At 43.8% G+C, this 14,436-nt stretch overlaps 1 protein-coding gene across 1 annotated transcript in view; it reads left to right on the plus strand.

The window, feature by feature from the left end:
• Nucleotides 1-14,436, plus strand: part of secisbp2l (SECIS binding protein 2-like) — a 121,834-nt gene that overhangs the window by 16,494 nt on the left and 90,904 nt on the right. Inside the window, exon 2 of the mRNA XM_072470250.1 lies at nt 6,836-6,929. The gene's annotated coding sequence lies outside the window, so the exon portion shown is untranslated. The remainder of the gene's footprint in view (nt 1-6,835; nt 6,930-14,436) is intronic.

A 14,436-nucleotide genomic window follows, 5' to 3' on the forward strand; every position in this document is an offset into this window, starting at 1 on the left:
GGTAATCCACGAGGACCAGACGGGATTTGTAAAGGGCGGGCAACTAAACACCAATGTGCGGCGGCTCTTAAACGTGATAATGATGCCATCGGAGGAGGGAGAGGTGGAGATAGTGGCAGCTATGGACGCGGAGAAGGCCTTTGACCGAGTAGAGTGGGAGTACCTCTGGGAGGTGCTGCGTAGGTTTGAGTTCTGGGTAGGGTTTATCAATTGGGTTAAGCTCCTTTACAGAGCCCCGATGGCGAGTGTAGTGACGAACCGGCAGAGGTCGGAGTACTTTCGACTGTACCGAGGGACGAGGCAGGGGTGCCCCCTGTCCCCCCCCTATTGTTCGCATTGGCGATCGAACCATTGGCCATGTCATTGAGGGAGTCTAATAAATGGAGGGGGGTGGTCCGAGGGGGAGAAGAGCATTGGGTGTCGCTATATGCGGATGACCTGTTGCTGTACGTGGCGGATCCAATGGAGGGGATGGTGGAGGTCATGCAGACTCTAAGGGAGTTTGGGGAGTTTTCGGGCTATAAGCTCAATGTAGGGAAGAGTGAGCTCTTTGTATTACAAAGGGACCAAGAAAGAGGGATAGGGGACCTACCGCTGAGGAGGGCGGCGGGGAGTTTTTGGTATCTGGGGATCCAGATAGCCAGGAGTTGGGGGGCCCTACATTAAACTGAATCTGACGAGGTTGGTGGAGCAAATGGAGGAGGATTTCAAAAGATGGGTCATGTTACCGCTCTCACTGGCGGATAGAATGCAGTCGGTCAAAATGATGGTCCTTCCGAGGTTTCAGTTTGTGTTTCAGTGCCTTCCCATCGTGATCACTAAGGCCTTTTTTAAGAGAGTAGGCAGGAGTATTATGGGGTTTGTGTGGGCGAATAAGACCCCGAGAGTAAGGAGAGGGTTCCTGGAACGCAGTAGGGACCGAGGAGGGTTGGTGCTGCCAAACCTGGGGAGCTACTACTGGGCAGCAAATGTGGCGATGATCCGCAAGTGGGTTATGGAGGGAGAGGGGGGCGGCATGGAAGAGGATGGAGATGGCGTCCTGTAAAGGAACGAGCCTGGGGGCATTGGTGACGGCACCGCTGCCGTTCTCGCCGACAAAGTATACCACGAGCCTGGTGGTGGCGGCAACGCTAAGGATCTGGGGCCAGTGGAGACGGCACCGGGGTGCAATGGGAGCATCGGTGTGGTCCCCGATCAGGGGTAACCACCGGTTTGTCCCGGGGAAGATGGACAGGGGTTCCAGAGCTGGCATCGGGCGGGGATTGGAAGAATGGGGGACCTGTTCATCGACGGGACATTTGCGAGCCTAGGGGCACTGGAGGAGAAGTTCGAGTTACCCCCGGGAAATGCCTTTAGATATATGCAGGTGAGGGCTTTTGTGAGGCGACAGGTGAGGGAATTCCCGTTGCTCCTGGCACAAGAAGTTCAAGATGGGGTGATCTCTGGTGTATGGGTCGGGGAGGGCAAGGTGTTGGAAATACACCAGGAGTTGAAAGAAGAGGGGGAAGCGCTGGTAGAAGAGTTGAAGGGTAAATGGGAGGGGGAGCTGGGGGAGGAGATCGAGGAAGGTCTGTGACAGGCTGATGCCCTAGATAGGGTTAATTCCTCCTCCTCGTGTGCCAGGCTCAGCCTGATACAATTTAAGGTGGTCCACAGAGCGCATTTGACGGGGGCGAGGTTGAGTAGGTTCTTTGGGGTAGAGGACAGATGTGGAAGGTGCTCAGGGAGCCCGGCGAACCATGTCCATATGTTTTGGTCATGCCCGGCACTGGAAGGGTTCTGGAGAGGAGTGGCGGGAGCAATATCTCAGGTGGTGAAAGTCCGGGTCAAGCCAAGCTGGGGGCTAGCAATATTTGGGAGTAGTGGACGAACCGGGAGTGCAGGAGGCGAAAGAGGCCGGAATTCTGGCCTTTGCGTCCCTAGTAGCCCGGCGAAGGATCTTGCTAATGTGGAAGGAGGCGAAGCCCCCCCAGCCTGGAGGCCTGGATAAATGATATGGCTGGATTCATAAAGTTGGAGAGGATTAAGTTCGCCTTGAGAGGGTCTGCGCAGGGGTTCTACAGGCGGTGGTAACGGTTCCTAGACTATCTCATGGAGCGTTAGAGGAAGGTCGGTCAGCAGCAGCAGCAACCTTGTCGGGGGGGGGGAGAACACGTCCTGGGAGGGGGTGGGGAAAGGGGGGACTGCCTGGGAGGGTGGATGAGCAAGAGATAACATGAAGGGTTGGGGAAACTGGCACATATGGGTGAGGGCCAGTGTACAAAGCTGTGTAAATATATCATTTTGCCATGTATATATCTTGCTCTGCGCGAGTTCTCGTTTTTTTTTTTGTTACGAGGGGGGGTGTTTTGTTTGTAAGGGAGAAAAATTGTGTTAAAAAACGTTAATAAATATATATTTTAAAAAAAAAAAGAACTTTCTGTTTGGTATATTAGTTTTGATGACTGAAAACAGTTGTGTTCAATCAGAAGCATTCTGTGCGGTATTTTAAAACTGGCAATTTAAACTTTACTTCTAAAGATGAACAGATTTTTTTTTTAAACGGCTTCCACCATTCTTGGTTCAACATCACAAGTGTAAACATTGACAGAGTTTTGTGTTAATTTATTCCAAGGACTCCATATGTTACATTTTTTTTGAAGTTTCAGCAGTGGGAGGCAAGTGATAATCCATTTAAACATGGAATTTGTTCTACGCTGAGGGGCGAGGAGTAGCAAAGTAACACATGGCAGGAGAGTTGTGTAGGCCCTATTCACTCGTGGGCTGAATGTGCATTCATTGGATTGCAGTAGATCATTCTGTATTGTAAATATAGTTGAGTTGAATAGTTTGATTTGGGATTTTAATTTCTGCAATTGTGAAATCTTTGCCTGCTAATGTACAGCTCCAGAAAGGCTTGACAAAACATGTGGACAGGTTGCTGGCCTGCTCGCCTCGTTTGGACAAGATTAATTTGTTAATGCGTGTTCATTTTAAATTAAAGGACACTGAATATTATGGACGCATTCCTCAACAAATTGGAACCAAATGATTGATAAAACACCTGAATGCTGTAATATGCAAACATATTTTACAAATATTACCTTTGGTTATTGCGGAGTGGTAGCTTGGCTCAGTTGACAGTGCAATTGCCAGTCAACAAGAATCTTAGAAAATTGGCTATGATGCTCATTGAATCTTAAAAAATTTGGATGCATTCTGATTGCCAGTTATCCAGATGTGCGTTGTTAATTGTGTATAATTGTATGCAAGTGGTGGGCATTAACTGGCGATGCACTTCAGCCTCTGTAATCGGACGCATACTTATTTTTAAAATTAATTTAGAATACTCAATTATTTTTTTCCAATTAAGGGGCAATTTAGCGTGGCCAATCCACCTAACCTGCACTTCTTTGAATTATGGGGGTGAAACCCCCCCAGACACAGTAGCATAGTGGTTAGCACAGTTACGTCACAGCTCCAGGGTCCCAGGTTCGATTCCCAGCTGGGTCACTGTCTGTGCGGAGTCTGCACGTTCTCCACGTATCTGCATGGGTTTCCTCCTGGTGCTCCGGTTTCCTCCCACAGTCCAAAGATGTGCAGGTTAGGTGGATTGGCCATGCTAAATTGCCCTTGGTGTCCAAATAAATGTCAGGTGGGGTTACTCGGTTACGAGGATAGGGTAGATACTTGGGCTTCAGTAGCATGCTCTTTGTAAGGGCTGGTGCAGACTCGATGGGCCGAATGGCCTCCTGTACTGTAAATTCTATGACACAGGGAGAATGTGCAAAACTCCACACGGGCAGTGACCGGGGGCCAGGATCGAACCCGGGTCCACAGCGCCGTAGGCAGCAATGCTAACCACCGTGCCGCTCCTGTAAACGGACACATACTTTTAACTGTGGTTGTGAGGCAGGAGGTTGTGTGAGGAAGGAGGTGTATGCTTGTTATGTGTAATTCTGTAAATAACTACAAAGTGTGTAAAGATTGGCTCCAGATCTATCCTTCATCAATTGGCTTTCTGGAATACAACACCAGTAGCGTTCTTATTGGTTTTAATTCTTGCCAGAAGATTGCAAGGTTCTACTGCTGACCGTAAACCGTGTTATTCAAGGTTTGTGTTTTAAGTTTGAACAGATTGTTGGATAGTAGACTTAGAAGTTTTTTTTCTCCCTCTCTTCCAGCCATCAATGCAGATATTTTGCAAATTTTACATGGTACTAAAACCATAAAACAAGGAACTTGCATTGATCGAGAGCCTTGATGTGCCCCAGAGCATTTTGCACATGTATGTGGATAAGCACAGCAATACCCCATAAATAGTAGCAAATTGTTAACATCTTACTGCTGTGATTGAAGGAGATATATTTACTGGCACGCTGGATTTCTTCTTCAAATGTGCAAGAGGATCCTTAATACCCTTTTGACCAAACCAGGCTGCAAAGACCTCCATTTGATGCCTCACTTGTGCAGAACCTTTGAGAATGCAGCAGTCCCAGGATACAAAGGTTTCATTCCGTATTATGTTGAAGTTTCAACCTGGGAACTGTTAATGTGTAGTAATCTTTATTATTGTCACAAGTAGGCTTATGAAGTAACTGTGAAAATTCCCTCGTCGCCACATTCCGTCGCCTGTTCGAGTACACAGACAGAGAATTAAGAATGTTCAATTCACCTAACAAGCATGCCTTTCGGGACTTGTGGGAGGAAACCAGGGGAATGAAACCCCAACCTCTTAATTCAGAGGCATATGGATTTTACATGTTGTTTCCTCCCTTTTTCTTTGCAACAGCCAGTCCTAAAAGGGATTTTCTGACTCTCGCTGAACCATTTCTGAACAGCCTCTCCTGAAACATTAACTTGTAAATTAAAATTCAAGCTGACAAATCTGCAATACCATTTTTATGTTTTTATTTCATGTTAATGTACCTTGTTGAATCATTACATTAAAAAGGTGACTACGGTTATCTTATCCATAGTTTAATTGAAGTTGTGAATGCAGTCTGAAATGTATACCATTTATTGATTACAGTATGTTTATACCCGTAAAATACAACTGAAAAGCTAGAAATCTGGAATTAAAAACAAATGTTAAAAATACAGTGACCAGTTAATATTTACAGAGAGGGAAGACCTATAATGGTTCAGATTATGTATCCTTCACAATACGCATGTATCCTTCACATTACGGAGTGTTCCAAGATGAATGGATACTAAGATTAGGAAAATAGAGCAAAATGAGGGCTGGGAGAAACAACAAATTAACTCACTTGGTTCAGGTTATAGATAAAATGATCTTCAAACTGCTGATTAATAAGTGATATAAACTCTAATGCAGATCTGCAGAATGTGCAAATGAGGTGGGTGAAAAGTCATGGGGTCATGTACATAATAAGAGGGGGAAAAGGAACTGCTGATGTAACAGACATGAATTTAAAACAACAAACATGAATTATAGATCACCAAATGAAGAATGTAAAGAATTGGCATTTATATAGCTCCTGTTGTGACATTAGGATGCCATTAAAGTGCAACCACTTTGGTGTTATAGAGAAATTAAATAACAAATAATCCCTCTTGAGTTATGTTGGTTAAGGGATATTTATTGACCAGGATACTAGGCTAACTTCCCTGCTTTTCTTTGACACTGCTGTGGAATCTTTTTTGTTGATTTTGAGAGTGCAGATGGGACATCTGTTTAATCTCTTCTGAATTCTGTTCCTTCAGATGGTGTGGGTACACTTCACCACTGCACTGAAGTATCAATCTAAATTATGGGCTCACATCTGTGTTGGGGCTTGAACCCTCAACTTGTGACTCAGTGGTGCGAATGCTAGCACTTCACTAAGGCTAACACAAGTAGAGAAATAGAATGGGTCAGGTCAGTACCACTTCCCAGACCCACGCCAAGGCAAAGCAAGTAGGACAGCAAATTTGCATACAGCAAAATCACAGATGTATCAGTGAAATAATGATTAGTCAATTTGTTTTAAATTCTGTTGATTGAGAGATAAATGTTGTTCTGAATCTCAAAAGTTCCTCTGCTCTTAGTGAGAAGTTAAAATAAAGTCAGTGTTGGTATAGAGGGCTACAAAAATGTCCAGCATTCTGTTCTTGAATTTATGTGCCAATGACTTTCAAACTTTTCTTCAATGAGGGCTCCATGCAAACACTGACTCTCTCCCAGGACCTCAAAACCCATTTTTAAAAAAAAGATGATGCCAGTGACCCAAAAGCAAAGTGCCAACATTTCAGAAAATCTTCAATAATGATGCAACAATTTAAATCACATTTTAGGATGTTAAACAATACAAAAATAAGAGCGTTTGGGAACTTGGGATTGTCTAAGATTCCCACATTAATTCTCAAGAGTTTATCATTCCAGTTCTCTGCTTTATCCAAGTAAATATACAGCTGGTTGGGAACCATACCACCTTCAATTTGGAAACTAAATCAGTGTTTTGATTAATAATTGGCAGGATTCCAGGGTAGCACGGTGGCACAACGGTTAGCATTGCTGCCTCACGGCGCCGAGGTCCCAGGTTCGATCCCGGCTCTGGGTCACTGTCCGTGTGGAGTTTGCACAGTCTTCCCGTGCTTGCGTGGGGTTCGCTCCCACAGCCTAAAGATGTGCAGGGTAGATGGATTGGCCACGCTAAATTGCCCCTTAATTGGAAAAAATGAATTGGGTTACACTAAAAAAAATTTTTTTTTACTTGGTAGGATTCCAAAGCAAGGGTCCTTCTGAAAGCGAGCGCAGTTTAAAGAAACTTTGAATGACAGATTACTTTATGACGGTGCAAAACTACAGTATCAGAAAAACACTAATGTTTTGTTTTTGTTTTTTTATTTGCAGAAACTAGTAATCCAGTCTGCCAACATGTGCTAATATATAGTGAATTAGCCAACTTGATAATAGGAAGCTGGAAGGATTGTTTTGTAAATTACAGGTAAAAGATGATTTAGTTCCCCTAGCCTGTGCCACTGATATCTTTCCTTGCATTTGGTTTGCTACCAAGCAATAGATATATATGGATATAACTCAGTCAGAAATTTGAAGATTTGTAGCTAATAAAAGATTGCATAAGTAGATATCACATTAGCTGGGAAGTATATAATTTGTTCATAGTATGTACTGTCATGTTAATCGCTCTGATGTATTCATTTGTAGTTTTGCTGTGAAATAAAAACTGACTTATATTAGCTTAACTGCAAGAAATTAATCTTTTTGCGTCTTTTTGTTCTGTGCAAAAATTACAATTAATAACCTGATGAAACAAAATACTGCAGATACTGGAAATCAGAAATGGAAACCGTGCTAATACTCTGGTCAGGCAGCATCTGAGAGAAAGAGACCCACTCATACAATTAACGTTTCAGGTCAAAAACCTTTCATGCTAGTTCTGATTGGTTTTTAACTCCTCCACAGATGCTGCCTAACCTGTCTACTTCCAGCATTTTCTGTTTTTATTGGTAATATAACCTATTAGCTTGTAAATGTATTGGCGTTACAAAAAGTCTGTACTGGATTGTAATGTTTTAATGTTTTGCTGTAAAAGTTGTGGCTCTAATTTTGTACCTTGGATTGTAATGATTTTAGTTAACTACATCCATATTTTATTTAATCATTGTGGGCTTCTGCTGTAATGGGAGATTAAATATTTTGGCTTAATTATACAGCAAGTATATGCTTCACAGCGCAGTGGAAGTAGACCCTTTATATTGCAAACTTGAAATTTTTCTGCTGTCAGGAAACATAGTTTTAAGTAACCTAGTTTTGTATTGTGGATATTCGAAACAAGCTATAGCTTTAAATGTAATTTTGTGTTTCTGTGTAAGAAAGTGTTGAAACAGCCTCATATTCATGTCTGTGGGTTTTGGTTTCATTTCAAACTCTGCCTGCATTGTAATGAGAAGGCATCGCGATGTGAAAACAAATGGCGTTTTAAAAAAAGATTTGGCTGTTGCTTAGCAACCAGGGGCCCGCACTGAAAGGTATGGTTCAGTTAGAACCAGGTGCCTGAGAAGAAAGCAGCTCTACCAAAAACTGCCAACAGAGGAAGGACAATAGAGTAAGTTGAAGAAAGCAAATCCCAGAAGTGAAAGAACTGAGTTCTAGAAACCAGGGAATGAATGAAAAGAGAAGTCCCAGTAAGACTGAAGTCAAAGGGATGAAGTACTGAAATCTAAACAAGATACTGTTCACTGAGGTTAAAGAAAGGGGCAGAAAGAGAGCGCCTCACGGTTAAAGACAGAGCTGAAAGGTGCATATCTGATTATGTCGGCTAGCGAAAAGCTAGACATCTGAAATAATTGTAAGGTTGGTGACAACTTGTTCTGTTGACATGGCTGGGTACCTGAGGTTCTGCTTGAATGCATGTGGCAATCCAAGACAGGAATACTGAAAGGAGATATTGAAATCCTGGAAGTAGATACTTGGTGAAGACATCTAAGAGAACGTGTTGTTTGGGAGCAGTTGTTGAGGGCAGCACGGTAGCATTGTGGGTAGCACAATTGCTTCACCGCTCCAGGGTCCCAGGTTCGATTCCGGCTTGGGTCACTGTCTGTGCGGAGTCTGCACATCCTCCCCGTGTGTGCGTGGGTTTCCTCCGGGTGCTCTGGTTTCCTCCCACAGTCCAAAGATGTGCAGATTAGGTGGATTGGCCATGATAAGTTGCCCTTGGTGTCCAAAATTTCCCTTAGTGTTGGGTGGGGTTACTAGGTTATGGGGATAGGGTGGAGGTGTTGACCTTGCGTAGGGTGCTCTTTCCAAGAGCCGGTGCAGACTCAATGGGCCGAATGGACTCCTGCACTGTAAATTCTATGAAGATCTAAGGTATGTTTTCAAGCGTGGAATTCAAAAACACTTGTGGAAGTGAGAGTTCCAATGAGATCAGTTGGCTCACCGTGTGATAAGCATCTGGGGAATCCACAGAATTGTATTGGGTAGCATCTGCCCTTGGTTTCAAAATGTGGTGTGTCTGATCACAGTTGGCTGGTTGATTTACATGGACTGTTACTTGGAGAACATTATACTTTATAGGTATATTTTGTAGCTTGTGTTTATCTTTTTTTTTTTTTAAATATATTTTATTCACATTTTTTGGCCAAACAAAACAATGCAAAGGTTTTCCTTTTTACAACAATAAAACAGTATAAATAACAGTAACCGTTTTAACAAATAAATAAATAATATATAAACTAAATGGCAACTGCCATATCAAAAATAATAACTCTCCAAAAATAAAATCAAACAATCCAATATACATAACCTAGTACAAATATCTATACAAAAACACCCCTGAGGACCCACCCGGGCCCTCCTCTCCCCCCACTCCCCCCTGGGTTGCTGCTGTTACCTTCCCATTTCCTTTATCGTTCTGCGAGGTAGTCAATGAACGGTTGCCACCGCCTGGTGAACCCTTGAGCCGAACCCCTTAGTGCAAACTTTATCCGTTCTAGTTTTATAAACCCTGCCATGTCATTTATCCAGGTCTCCACGCCCGGGGGTTTGGCTTCCTTCCACATAAGCAATGTCCTTCGCCGGGCTACTAGGGACGCAAAGGCCAAGACATCAGCCTCTTTCGCCTCCTGCACTCCCGGCTCTTCTGCAACCCCGAATATAGCCAACCCCCAGCCTGGCTCGACCCGGACCCCCACCACCTTCGAAAGCACCTTTGCCACCCCCACCCAGAACCCCTGCAGTGCCGGACATGACCAAAACATGTGGGTGTGGTTTGCTGGGCTTCTCGAGCATCTCCCACACCTATCCTCTACCCCAAAAAATTTACTGAGCCTTGCTCCGGTCATATGCGCCCTGTGTAAAACCTTGAATTGTATCAGGCTTAGCCTGGCGCACGAGGACGACGAGTTTACCCTACGTAGGGCATCAGCCCACAGCCCCTCCTCAATCTCTTCCCCCAGCTCTTCTTCCCATTTCCCCTTCAGCTCATCCACCATGATCTCCCCCTCGTCCCTCATTTCCCTGTATATATCCGACACCCTACCATCCCCCACCCATGTCCCTGAGATCACTCTATCTTGAATCTCCTGCATCGGGAGCTGCGGGAATTCCCTCACCTGCTGCCTCGCAAAAGCCCTCAGTTGCATGTATCGAAATTCATTCCCTTGGGGCAACCCATATTTTTCCGTCAGCGCTCCCAGACTCGCAAACGTCCCGTCTACGAACAGATCTCTCAGTTGCACAACCCCAGCTCTCTGCCATGCTCCAAATCCCCCATCCATTCTCCCCGGGACAAACCTATGGTTATTTCTTATCGGGGACCGCACCGAGGCTCCCGTCCTTCCCCTATCTCGTCTCCACTGCCCCCAAATTTTTAGTGTTGCCACCACCACTGGACTTGTGGTGTATTTCTTCGGGGAGAACGGCAACGGCGCCGTCACCATTGCTTGTAGGCTGGTTCCTTTGCAGGACGCCATCTCCAATCTCTTCCACGCCGCTCCCTCCCCTTCTCCCATCCACTTACACACCATTGAGATATTGGCGGCCCAGTAGTATTCACTTAGGCTCGGTAGTGCCAGCCCCCCCCCCCCCCCCCCCCCCTATCCCTGCTACGTTGCAAGAACCCCCTCCTTACTCTCGGGGTCTTCCCGGCCCACAAAACTCATGACACTTTTCTCAATTCACTTGAAAAAAAGCCTTCGTGACCATCATCGGGAGGCACTGAAACACAAAAAGGAATCTCGGGAGGACTACCATTTTGACCGCCTGCACCCTACCCACCAGTGACAGGGGCACCATGTCCCATCTCTTAAAATTCTCCTCCATCTGTTCCACCAATCTTGTTAAATTAAGCCTATGTAAGGTTCCCCAACTCCTGGCTATCTGAATCCCTGCTTGTGTTTATCTTTAAAATCTGTGTACATGTGTAAAGATATAAGTTGGGTGAATGAGCGTTGTGTTATAGTCAATCTTTTCGTGTTTAATAAATGTTTTATTATTTTGTTAAATAAATGTCCTGTGACTCTGTTCATCCACATCTCTAAACAACAAAATAAAAGTTAGTCTATTGAGCCAGGGTTCCATTCTGGGACCTGTTTGTCCAATAGTAATATCTGCTGGGATTGTAACACTGCATTTTCTGTTCAAACTGAATTAACTATTCTTTAACTGTTTACCAGTTCTCAAACAACTTTTGCAGCTGGTTTTAAACTTTAAAGTTATGGGAATATCTTTTTTAAATCCCAGATCGGCAGGTTTTCAGGTATTTTAGTCAGGAACACAATTTCTTAAAAAGAAACAAATATAATAAAAAATGGACATATTCATTGGGATTTTTTATGCATTGGGATTTTTCACCTGAGTCTTCAATTTATGGAGTAAATCACCATTTCCCCATTGAGTCCCTACAGTGCAGAAGGAGGCCATTCCATCCATCGAGTCTGCACTGACCCTCTGAAAGAGCAACCCACCTAAGCCCACTCCCCCACCCTATACCTGTTCTCTTTTTCTCCCCCCCCACTTGCACATCTCTGGACACAAAGGGCAACTTAGCATGGCCGATCTGCTTAACCACATCTTTGGACTGTAGGTGGAAACCGGAGCACCTGGAGGAAAAACCATGCAGATACTGGCGAACATGCAAATTCTACACAGTCACCCGAGGCCGGAATTGAACCCTGGTCCCTGGGGCTAAGAGGCAGCAGTGGGATTGAATTAATTGAGTTCTGCAGGGGGTATAATGACTGTTAGGGTGAATTTGTAAGCACCGCTTGGGTGAAGACCTAAGTTGAATGACTGATGGACGACACTAAATTGTCCTGAGCTCCATTTTACATAGTGTATCGTCATCCCATTTAAAGGCTCAATTTTGCAATATATAATTCCCCATATTCACACTAGTCATGAGTCTTTTCAGTTACATCCCTGTAGGTGGTATTTGGAGGTCTGTTTTCTGTTCTTTTTAAACTAAAAATTAAAAAATTCCAATAAGGGACAATTTTAGTGTGGCCCAATCCACCTGCACATCTTTGGGTTGTGGGGTGACACCCACGCAGACACGAGTAGAATGTGCAAACTCCACACTGACAGGGGGCCGGGATCGAACCACTGCGCCGCCACTGCTGTTTCCTGTTCTCTATGTTGATCCATCACGCTTAGCTAGCCCACAACTTGGTTCACTCCTGAATGTGCTTTGCAGTTGATGCAGTGATGCAACCAGAACAAATTGTAGCTGTTCCACTAAACTAAAACTTCCATGGGATTTTTTCACTTTCTTCCACTTGCAATCATTTTAACTTTGCTCTTGGGAAGAGGACAATGCTGGCAGAACTGCATTTAGTACCTATTATTGATCGTTCTAAGAACCAGGGGAGTCGGTGGCGTAGTGGTATTGCTGCTGGACTAGTCATCCGCAGACCAAGGATAAGGCTCTGGGGACCTGGGTTAGAATCCCACCATGGCAGGTGGTGGAATTTAAACTCAATAAAATATCTGGATTTATAAGGCTAATGATGATGAAACCATTGACGATTGTTATAGAAACCCATCTGGTTCACTAATGTCCATTAGGAAATCTGCCATCCTTACCTGGTCTGGCCTACATGCAACTCCAGACCCACAGAAATGTGGTTGACTCTTAAAATGCCACTCCGCTCGAGGGCAATTATGGATAGGCAACAAATGCTGGCCTTGCCTGTGACACCCACATCCCATAAAAAGAATGAAGGAAAAAAAAAGTTGGTGGACCTTCTCCTCAAACCATTGAAATCCTTAAGAGTCAACCATGTAGAGTGTAACTGGTTGCGTCCAAATCAAAAAGAAAAGACAAAAACATTTTGTGCAACATGTAATCAGAAAGCATCTGCCATTTATGTATTCTGCTTGCTCTCAGTTCTGTGTTTATCCTAGTGGTAGGATCCCAATGTCTGCCTTGTTAATTTCTCCGAAGTCAGGGATGTTGCAGTGAAGTGCCACTTATTTGGAGAACCGTGGTAAAAATGCTATCTTCAATGTAATGTACTTATTGACTCCTCTTTCTTTTTACTGAGGAGACAGAGAATAACTGTTTCATGATCTTAGTCTTGCTGCCTTACTTGCAAAAGTAACAATTTATAAGTAGATAATTTGTTTCTAGAAATTATTTTTTTCATGCACATATAGCACTATACAGGGTAATACTGGAAATGAAAAGCTGTAATTAGTCAGTGAGACTTTATACAAAGGGATTATTTACACTGAAATACGAGACTAAGAGGAACATAACTCGCAATTTTTGAAATCATGAAATTTGACGGATTGAATAGGAAATTACTGCTCAGTCCCGTTGGGAATTGGTGTCATCAATTTAAAGAAAACAGTATCAGTGATTTCAGAAAGATAGTTCTTTACGCATTGATTTGCCAGAGCATTAAATGCTGTGCATAAGGAACAGTGGAGTCAAAGATTATTGTTTATTTTATTGAAAAAGAAGATGAGCATCTGAAGGAGAGTAAGTGCATGGCTTTGGGGAGGGTAATTAGTTTTGCATTACTGCAGCAAAGATCCAACGCCGAATGGAGCAAATTGTTATCTCCCCTGCTGTAAACTGCCACTGGTGCTGCATCATGCTTATCTTGCATTACTGTAACAAAAAAACAACAAAGAATTGAGCTAATTGTTGGCTCTTGTGCTGTAAACTGTTATGGTGCTGTTTTATGTTTGCTTGCAACCACGCCTTGAAGCGATTTTAAGAACACCACCTGCTTGGACAGTTTTGTACGTTTAATGGGTTGGCCAAATATATATTTTTATGCTGAATAAGTAACCAGGTTCAGACCATGCATAGTTCAGTATTGGATATATAAATATTAAATTACAGATAATACAATTCTGCAATCTTAAATTGTAACTTGAGCCAATTTTATGCTCTAATTCGCAACATCCGGTTTGTATTATCACAGAATGGGGCATTGGGACCGGTTCTGGGGGAGGTGGGACCTGTATACACTGGACGGGTTAACCTGGGCAGGACTGGGACTAATGTCCAAGGGGGGCTATTTGCTTGAGCCGTTGGGGAGGGTTTAAACTAATATGCCAGGGGGATGGGAACCTATGCAAGGAGTCAGAGAAAGAGGGCGCAAGGACAAAAACAAAAGGTGGAAAACTGAATAAGAAAAGTGATAGGTGGAGAAACCAAGGGCAAAATTCAAATAGGGCAAAAGAGAAAAATATTGGGAGCAAGCCAAACACTGTGAAAAAGACAAACTTTTTTTAAATTATAAATTTAGTGTGCCCAATTCATTTTTTCCAATTGAGGGGCAATTTAGTGTGGCCAATCCACCTAGCCTGCACATCTTTGGGTTGTGGGGGTGAAACCCACGCAAACACGGGAAGAATGTGCAAACTCCACATGGACAGTGACCTAGAGCCGGGATCGAACCTGGGACCTCGGCGCTGTGCTACCACTACGCCACCGTGCTGCCCCAAAAAAGACAAACTTAAAGGCTCTGTGCCGT

This window comes from Scyliorhinus torazame, chromosome 12 (genome assembly GCF_047496885.1).
Source record: "Scyliorhinus torazame isolate Kashiwa2021f chromosome 12, sScyTor2.1, whole genome shotgun sequence".
Lineage (NCBI taxonomy): Eukaryota > Metazoa > Chordata > Chondrichthyes > Carcharhiniformes > Scyliorhinidae > Scyliorhinus > Scyliorhinus torazame.